Raw genomic sequence first — 9,708 nt, forward strand, 5'->3', positions numbered from 1 at the left:
GTGTTAGCCAGGATGGTCTCGATCTCCTGACCTCGTGATCCGCCCGCCTCAGCCTCCCAAAGTGCTGGGATTACAGGCTTGAGCCACCGCGCCCAGCTGTAACTCAGACTTTCTAAAGCACACATCACAAACAGTTCTTAATGAAACTAAATTTCCAGCTCTTCATCTTGCACAGGAAGTCTTTTCTCAAAACTGAGGCATCAGGAAAACCTTTCTGTCCCACCTCCTCCCCTGTACAAATGTCATTCTACCATTGATGGAAGAATGATACACTCCTCTCCCCTAATCTACATCTTAACCATGGGGCATGGCCCTGGGGTGTAAAACCTCTGGCTACTGTCGACGAAAAAGAGTCAAACTTTGTAAAATATTTGAAGACATTTATTCTGAGCCAAATATGAGTGACCATGGCCCATGACACAGCCCTCGGGTGGTCCTGAGAACATGTGCCCAAGGTGGTCGGGGTACAACCTGGTTTTACATATTTTAGGGTGGTATGAGATATCAATGAAACACGTTTAAGATGTATATTGGTTTGGTTCAGAAAGGCGAGACAAGTCAAAGTGGGGACTTCCAGGGTCTAGGTAAATTTAAACATTTTCTGGTTGATGATTGGTTGAGTTTGTCTAAGGACCTGGGATCAACAGACAGGAAATGTTTGGGTTAAGACAAAGAATTGTGGAGACCAAAGTTTCACTATGCAGAGGAAGCTCTTAGCTAGCAAGCAGGCTTAAGACAGAAGAGGCTGTAAAATGTTTTCTTACGAGACTGAAAAGGGTGCCTGACTCTTAGTTGACTATCTCCTGGATCTGGAAAGAAAAAAAAAAAAGGAATGGCCAGGTGCAGTGGCTCAGGACGGGTCTGGTGGCTCACACCTGTAATCCCAGTACTTTGGGAGGCCGAGGCTGGTGGATCACCTGAGGTCAGCAGTCCAAGACCAGCCTAACCAACACAATGAAACCCCACCTTTACTAAAAATACAAAATTAGCCGGGCCTGGTGGCTCATGCCTGTAATCTCACCTACTTAGGAGACTGAGGCAGGAGAATTGCTTGAATCCAGAAGGCGGAGGTTACAGTGAGCTGAGATCGGGTCACTGCACTCCAGCCTGGGCAACAAGAGCGAAACTACATCTCAAAAACAACAACAAAAAAAGAAAGAAAAAGAAAAAAAAGGGAAAAGGGGATTCTCTACACAATTTACTTTTTTCACAAGAAAAGAGAGACAACAAGACAAGAGACAAACTTTGTAGGGCAACTTCAAGATATGACAAGGAAATTTATTTAGAATTACTTTGATTTCTTTCCTTGTTATGTGATGTTACACCAGAGAGTAATGAAGCAGGTCTGACCCCAACTTTCTGTCATGGCCTGAACTAGTCTTTCAGATTAAATGTTTAGAGTGCTCTGGCTGAGAAGGAAGTCCACTCAGATGGCTGGAAGAGCCTTAGAATTTTATTTTTGGTTTATACTACCAAACAAGAAGAAAATTATTAGTCAACTACCATAAACCCTTAGAGCTTCCTGTAATTCTGACGGACCAACCATAAATTGGGTGTTCATATGATTCCCTCTTTATGTTTGACAATGTGCTATAATGCTCACAAAACTCAAAAAAACACTGATTCATTGTAAAGCAAGCCTGTCCAGCCCTCAGCCCGCGCGGTGCATGTGGCCCAGGACAGCTTTGAATGCAGCCCAACAAAAACTTGTAAACTTTCTTTTTTTTTTTTGAGATGGAGTCTCGTGCTCCGTTGCCCAGGCTGGAGTGCAATGGCACGATCTCGGCTCACTGCAAACCTCTGCCTCCCGGGTTCAAGCGATTCTCCTGCCACAGCTTCCCAAGTAGCTGGGATTACAGACACCTGCCACCACGCCCGGCTATTTTTTTGTATTTTTGGTAGAGACGGATTTCACCATGCTGGCCGGGCTGGCCTCCAACTCCCAACCTCAGGCGATCCGCCACACCTCAACCTCCCAAAGTGCTAGGATTACAGGCATGAGCCACCGTGCCCAGCCTGTAAACTTTCTTAAAACATTATGAAGTTTCTTTCATGATTTTTTTTTTCTTTTGTAGCTCATCAGCTATCATTACAATTTTTTTTTTTTTTTTTTTTTGAGACAGAGTCTCGCTCTGCCGCCCAGGCTGGAGTGCAGTGGCCGGATCTCAGCTCACTGCAAGCTCCGCCTCCCGGGTTCCTGCCATTCTCCTGCCTCAGCCTCCCGAGTCGCTGGGACTACAGGCATCCGCCACCTCGCCCGGCTAGTTTTTTGTACTTTTTTAGTAGAAACGGGGTTTCACCGTGTTAGCCAGGATGGTCTCAATCTCCTGATCTCGCGATCCGCCCGTCTCGGCCTCCCAAAGTGCTGGGATTACAGGCTTGAGTCACCGCGCCCGGCCAATTTTTTTTTTTTAAACCTCATCAGCTATTGTTAGTGTATTTTATATGTGTGGCCCAAGACAATTCTTCTTCCAATGTGGCCCAGGGAAGCTAAAAGTTACAATGTAAAGGATATTACAGTCTGGGCCCAGTGGCTCATGCCTGTAATCCCAGCACTTTGGGAGGCTGAGGCAAGTACGAGACCTGCCTTGTCAACATGATGAAACCCTGTCTCTATTAAAAATACAAAAAATTGGCCAGGCGCGGTGGCTCATGCCTGTAATCCCATCACTTTGGGAGACCGAGGTGATTAGATCACCTAAAGTCAGGAGTTCGAGACCAGGCTGGCCAACATGGCAAAACCTCATCTCTACTAAAAATACAAAAAATAGCCAGGTGTGATGGTGCGCACCTTTGTCCCTTTGTCCCAGCTACTGGGGAGGGTGAGGCGGAAGAATCACTTGAACCCAGTAGGTGGAGGCTGCAGTGAACTGAGATCGCATCACTGCACTCCAGCCAGGGGGACTCCATCTCCAAAAAAAAAAAAAAAAAGTCAGCTAATTAGCATAAACTCCACTGTGCTTAAAAAAAAAAAAGGGCGGGGGCTTATTATTGTAAATAACAAAAGATGTTCTTCTCATGGTTATCAGGAAATACCAAAGATTTCAGGAGCTCCAGTGCCAAGAACCAGGACAAAAAACAAATATACTTTTTGATCATATCAACTGTATATAAATGTGAAATTAAAAATACAGGAGGACAGCTGGGTGTAGTGGTGGCTCACACCTATAATCCCAGGACTTTGGGAGGCCGAGGCAGGTGGATCACTTGACATCAGGTGTTCAAGACCAGCCTGGCCAACATGATGAAACCCCACCTCTACTAAAAATACAAAAATTAGCTAGGCACAGTGGCACACACCTGTAATCCCAGCTACTTGGGAGGCTGAGGCACAAGAATCACTTAAACCCGGGAAGCAGAGGTAGGAGTGAGCTGAGATTGTACCACTGCACTCCAGCCTGGGCGACAGAGCGAGACTCATCTCAAAAAAAAAAAAAAAAATTTAAATTTATACTGTTGTCTTCTGACATACAATAATTAACCTTAAGCAAAGAAGGAAATCCTAATACACACTACAACATGGATGAACTGTGAAGATATTAATGAAATAAGGCAGTCACAAGTCAAATATTGTATAATTCCATTGATATGAATACAGCAGTCTGCCTTTATCCTCAGACTCGGAGAATGCATTCTAAGACCCTCAGTGGATTCCTAAAACTGCAGATGGTACCAAACCATATATACGCTATGATTTTTTTCCTGTACGTACTTATGATAGAGTTCAAATTATAAATAAGGCACAGTAAGAATTTAACATTGTATTATTTATTTATATAGAGATGGAGTCTTGCTCTGTTGTCCAGGCTGGAGTCCAGTGGCGTGGCTCACTGCAACCTTCGTCTTCAGGTTCAAGCGATTTTCCTGCCTCAGTCTCCTGAGTAGCTGGGACCACAGGTGTGTGCCACCATGCCCAGCTAATTTTTTCGGATTTTTGGTAAAGTTGGGGTTTCACCATTTGTCCAAGCTGATCTCAAACTCCTGATCTCAAGTGATGTGCCCGCCTCAGTCTCCCAAAGCTGGGATTACAGGCATGAGCCACCGAGCCTGGCCAAATTAACAATAATTTATTCTATTTTATTTTTTTAAGAAGTTGTTTCACTCTCGTCATCCAGACTAGAGTGTAATGGCATGATCTCAGCTCCCTATAACTTCCACCTCCCGGGTTCAAGCGATTCTCCCGCCTCAGCCTCCCGAGTAGCTGGAATTACAGCCACCCGCCACCATGCCCAGGTAATTTTTGTATTTTCAGTAGAGACAGGGTTTCACCACATTGGCCAGGCTGGTCTCGAACTCCTGACCTCAAGTGATCCCCCCGCCTTGGCCTCCCAAAGTGCTGAGGTGTGCGTCACTGTGCCCAGCCAAATTAACAACAATTTCATAATAAAATAGAATGATACAACGACAGTGAATCTGGTAACTCACAGCTACTAAGTGACTAATAGGTTGGCAGCACAAATCCACAGTGCGGATATAATGGACAAAGGGATGATTCACATGCCAGGCACTACTCAGATGGGGGCACAGTTTAGAATTTATGAACTGTTTCTACAATTTTCCATTTAATACTTTCGGACCATGGTTGACTTTGGGAAACTGAAACTGAAGAAAGCAAAACTGTAGATAAGTGGGGACTACTGTAGTCAAATTCCTAGACAGAAAGTAGAATGGTGTTTGTCAGGTGCTGGAGAATTGACTATTTAATGGGTACAGGGTTTTAGTTTCGCATCAAGAAGAGCTCTGGAGAGGCTGATCATTACACAACAAGGTGAATGTACTTAGCAGTACTGAACTGAAACTTTAAAACGGTTAGCATGATAAATTGTATGCTACATGTGTTTTATTACAATAATAAACAAATAAACAGCAAGTTAGCAAACTGAACAATGTGATATGACTTTCTTCCTTTCATGCCAATTTCCAAGAGCTAGCAGCCAGGATTATGCCATGGCAGGAGACTACACACAGTAGAATTCCTCCTTGGGAAGCTCATTTCTAAAAGTTCTATTTAGTTTCTTAACAATTGTGCCTGGCCTTTCTGGATAGCATCTTGTTTTTGTTGTTCTCAGTGTTTAAAATTACTTTTTAAAATTTTCAGTTTTGAAAAATATACTTATCTTATTGTCCAACAGTTCCCATTTTTTACGGTCTACAGACACCAACATAAAGCACCCCCAACAAAATGACTCCTTCCTATGTGATCACCCAACAGTGAAGACCACCAAACTAGCTCTATTCTCGTATGAAAATCTTGCAGTCAGTTTTTAGTGTCTCACTTAAAAATGTGAGAAGGCTGCCAGGTGTGGTGGTTCCCGCCTGTAATCCCAGCACTTTGGGAGGCTGAGGTGGGTGGATCACTTGAGGTCAGGAGTTCAAGACCAGCCGGGCCAACAAAGTAAAACCCCTTCTCTATTAAAAATACAAAAACTTAGCCAGGCATGGTGGCACATGCCTGTAATCTCAGCTACTTGGGAGGCTGAGGCAGGAGAACTGCTTGAACATGGGAGGCGGAGGCTGCAGTGAGCTGAGATCGTGCCACTGCACTCCAGCCTGGGAAACAAGCATGAAACTCCATCTTAAAAAAAAAAAAAAGTGAGAAGGCTGTTTCCAGACATTTGAGAGAGTTTAAAATTAGAAACCAAAAACAATATACAGTAAAAGAAACATGAAAATAGAGATAATGCAGTGAGCAAAAGAAAACTTCAAATATACTACAGTTAGGCCAAGCACAGTGGCTCATGCCTATAATCCCAGCACTTTGGGAGGCTGAGGCGGGCGGATCACGAGGTCAGGAGATTGAGACCATCCTGGCTAACACGGTGAAACCCCCGTCTCTACTAAAAATACAAAAAATTAGCCGGGCGTGGTGGCAGGCGCCTGGGGTCCCAGCTTACTAGGGAGGCTGAGGCAGGAGAATGGCGTGAACCCAGGAGGCGGAGCTTGCAGTGAGACGAGATTGCGTCACTGCACTCCAGCCTGGGGGACAGACGGAGACTCGTCTTAAAAAAAAAATAATAATAATAATACAGTTAATGTATCTAGCAATAAGAATGAACATTTTGTCGAGGGAGAATTCAAAAAGACATTCAAAAACTAAGACATTATTTGTAACAATTAAAAGCGTTGTGGCTGGGCGTGGGCTCAGGCTTGTCATCCCAGCACTTAGGGAGGTCGGGGTGGGCAGATCACCTGAGGTTAGGAGTTCAAGACCAGCCTGACCAACATGGAGAAACCCCGTCTCTACTAAAAACACAAAATCAGCCGGACATGGTAGTATATGCCTGCAATCCCAGCTACTTGGGAGGCTGAGGCGGGAGAATCGCTTGGACCCGGTAGGCAGAGGTTGGGTAGGCAGAGGTTGCGATGAGCCTTGCACTTCAGTCTGGACAACAAGAGTGAAACTCCATCTCAAAAACAAACAAACAACAAACAAGAAAAACACTACGGTAGCACGGCCTCTATTAAACAATCAAGCACATTTTTAAAATTTGGAAAAAATTTCCAATCCAGAATGCAAATCTAGCCAAATTATAATTCAAGAAAGAGCAAGCGTAGCATGAATGTATTTTCCAGAAATGACAAAATTTTTTTCTTCCCATGAACCCTTCTTTCAGGAAGCTACACCTGTTTCTGGAAATGGTTTTATTGTCAGTGGTGGCTATTCTCCACCACTAACAGTAACAAAAATAGCAAACATTATTCTGCACCTACAGCACGTACAGCGCTTTTATTTATCTATTTGCTCATGTAATTTTTAAAACAACACTTTGAGGTGGGTAAGATTATTATTGCCATCATTCAGATTGGAAACTCTGGCACAAAGAGGTTAAATGACTTGGCCAAGGACACACATCTGGTTATGAGTCAGGATTTGAACCCGAGAGAGTAGGCTTCAGAATGTCAGTTACTCAGCTACATATCAGACAGAAGGATATGTGAGATGGAAGCACATGAAAAGAGGAAGGAAATTTCCAGACAGATGTTAAAGGGAAGTCCCCAAATTACAACTGAGCCGATGACTCCCAACTGACTTCCAAATGACAAAACACTGGGTGTGTCTGAATCCATCTGGAAAAGAGCTCCCAGTTCTCTGGATGTCTGGATGATCAGTACAGAGAAAAACTAAACAAACAAAATATAAACCAATTAACTTCAGGGAAAACATAAGGTTTGTATAGGAAAGAAAATGCAATCATACTACACTGGTTAGCTCATTTGTAAGAGTATTAACAAACCATATAGTAATTCAACCAAAAAAAGTGATAAAAGCATTGAAGTATGGGAGGTGGTGAAGAGTGTGCATCAGCTAAATCCACAGTAGGATTTCTGAAAAAATAAACAACAAAAACCAAAGTATATGCATTTCACTTCACTAGAATTACAGGGGTAAAAAGCAAAAAATTTAAAAACTTTTTGTCACTCTGCATTTCATCCTGGTATCTCTGACCTCCTAAATGACTGTTTAAAATGTGTATACATTGGGCCGGGCACAGTGGCTCAGGCCTGTAATCACAGTGCTTTAGGAGGCCAAGGTGGGAGGATCACCTGAGGTCGGGAATTTGAGACCAGCCTGGCCAACATGGTGAAACCCTATATATACTAAAAATACCAAAATTAGCGGGTGTGGTGGCCCACGTGTGTGAATGCAGCTACTCGGGAGGCCGAGGCAGGAGAAGTGCTTGAATCCAGGAGGTGGAGGTTGCAGTGAACCGAGAGAGATCGTGTCACTGCACTGCAGCCTGGAGACAGAGTGAAACTCTAGCCCACTCCCCCCAAAAAAGTGTATACACTAAGGGTTCACCCTTTGTGCCTTAAAAATGTAGGACTTTTGACAAATGCATAAGCTCATTAACTTGTATCTCTATTAATGCACGCATTTGAGAACTATAAGCAAATAATGTTTATGGCTATATTCCAATAAAATTTTATGGGAACTGAAATTTGTATTTCGCATTATTTATACCTCACTAAACATTCTTCTTTCTTTCCTCAACCATTTACAAATGTATAAATCACTCTTAGCCTTCAGGCCATATAAAAACAGGTGCTGGGCTGGATTCGGCCCATGAGCTGTATGTAGTTTGCCAACTCCTGACCTAAAGCAAAAGCAAAGAGGCTGCAGATGGGAGATTTCTGTCAGTAAGGTTCCCAACAGCCCATATTACCCACAAAACAAAGACCCAGCACATGGACAGCAGCTACACCCAGAGGGCCCGCTAACAATGCTGGTGTCTAAACGCTGTTTGACCATTATCTCTGCTTCCTTTCTCCCCTCAATCTTGAAGAGCCAGAGTCTACAAGAGCCCGGGGGCCGGGAAGGGAGAACAGAATCAAAGAACAGAAACAGTTAGGAAATTAACTCACTGCATTTCTCCGCTACAGGCTTCTGGGCCTGAACAAGACTCAACCTCGAGAGGGGAAGGAGAGAGAAGCGGGGAAAGAAGAGAGGGGGAAAAGGGAGAGAGAGAGAATAGAGATTTTAAACTAGATAAGGCCAGACTTTACAATACCTTAAGCTAATGGGAAAGCGTTAGTCAACCCAGCTTCACACAAGTGGGGAATAATTAATGTCTACAGCCAATGGTTAAAAAAAAAAAGAATAAAATTGTCCTCTATTTTCAAACTACCAAAGCCTAGCTCGCTCAATAAGCCAGTTACATAACAAAAGGATGGACCTTTATCTAGAATACGTAAAGAATTCTTACAAATCAATAAAGATCCTCCCAAAAGAAAAATAGAAAATGGGCAAAGGATATGAATAGGCAATTCAAAAAAAAAACCAAAACAAAAAACCACAAAGACTAATACACGCGAAGAGCCCAACCACACAAAATAGTCAAGGAAATGCAAGTAAAAGTAGATATCATTTCACAAAGATCGGACTAGAAAAAATTTAAAGTCCGTCAAAACCAGGTGTTAGAATCTGCCTAAACGAATGAAAGAAGTCGCAGAGCAATGCACCAATTATTCTCTACGTGTTTGTACCCCAAGCAGTCACTACCCATTCGAATGTTAAAATTAGTGGCACTAGGGCAGTCATTCTTCGGCAAGAGTCAACAACCTCCAAAAAAGAGGAACATTTCAGCATAACAACAATTGCGCTCACAAGGAAGTAAAGTTTTTTAGGATAATCAGGTGGGGAAGCCACGCCCACATTTCCTGGACGTGAGATTTCAAGTCATCCTGTGTGACCGCTCCCTACGATTTAAGATACAGGAAATGTTCGCAGGGTTTTCAAGAACTCGAAACGCCCCAAAACAGACGCAACGTGGGATAGCGGAGAGCTCGAGCTCGGCGATCTAGGGTCTGGGCCCCAGGGCTTCCACTGCCAAGGAAGCTGCGGGCACTGACAGCTATCAGGCACACTCATCCCGACTCCACTCGCCCGTGGGCAGGCCCGGCGCCCAGTCCCCGCCCCCGGGAGGTCGAGGCCGCCGGCGTTTCTGGACGCGGAACCCGCTCCTTTCCCACCACGGCGCCCAGCGGACAGAAGAGTCAGGGGCCCCGCGGCCCCCGGAGCAGTCCGGTCTCCCGCCGAGGCCTCGCCCGCGGACGACAGCTGCGGGTAGACTAGAAGGGAGCTGGAAGGAGGGGCCGCGACCCTGGCCCTCCCCGAAGCAAAACAGAAACACAATGCAGAGGCGACGGAATGCAGCCCGGCCCGCAGCCTAGCCGCTCCGCCGACGGGAGCGAGATGGCCGCCCCCTC

At 44.6% G+C, this 9,708-nt stretch overlaps 1 protein-coding gene across 1 annotated transcript in view; it reads right to left on the bottom strand.

The window, feature by feature from the left end:
* The window catches only part of MORC3 (MORC family CW-type zinc finger 3), a 56,120-nt gene that overhangs the window by 45,972 nt on the left and 440 nt on the right, over nucleotides 1-9,708 (bottom strand). The gene's annotated exons all lie outside the window — the stretch shown is intronic.

This window comes from Colobus angolensis, unplaced genomic scaffold (assembly GCF_000951035.1).
Source record: "Colobus angolensis palliatus isolate OR3802 unplaced genomic scaffold, Cang.pa_1.0 Scaffold300, whole genome shotgun sequence".
Taxonomy (NCBI): domain Eukaryota; kingdom Metazoa; phylum Chordata; class Mammalia; order Primates; family Cercopithecidae; genus Colobus; species Colobus angolensis.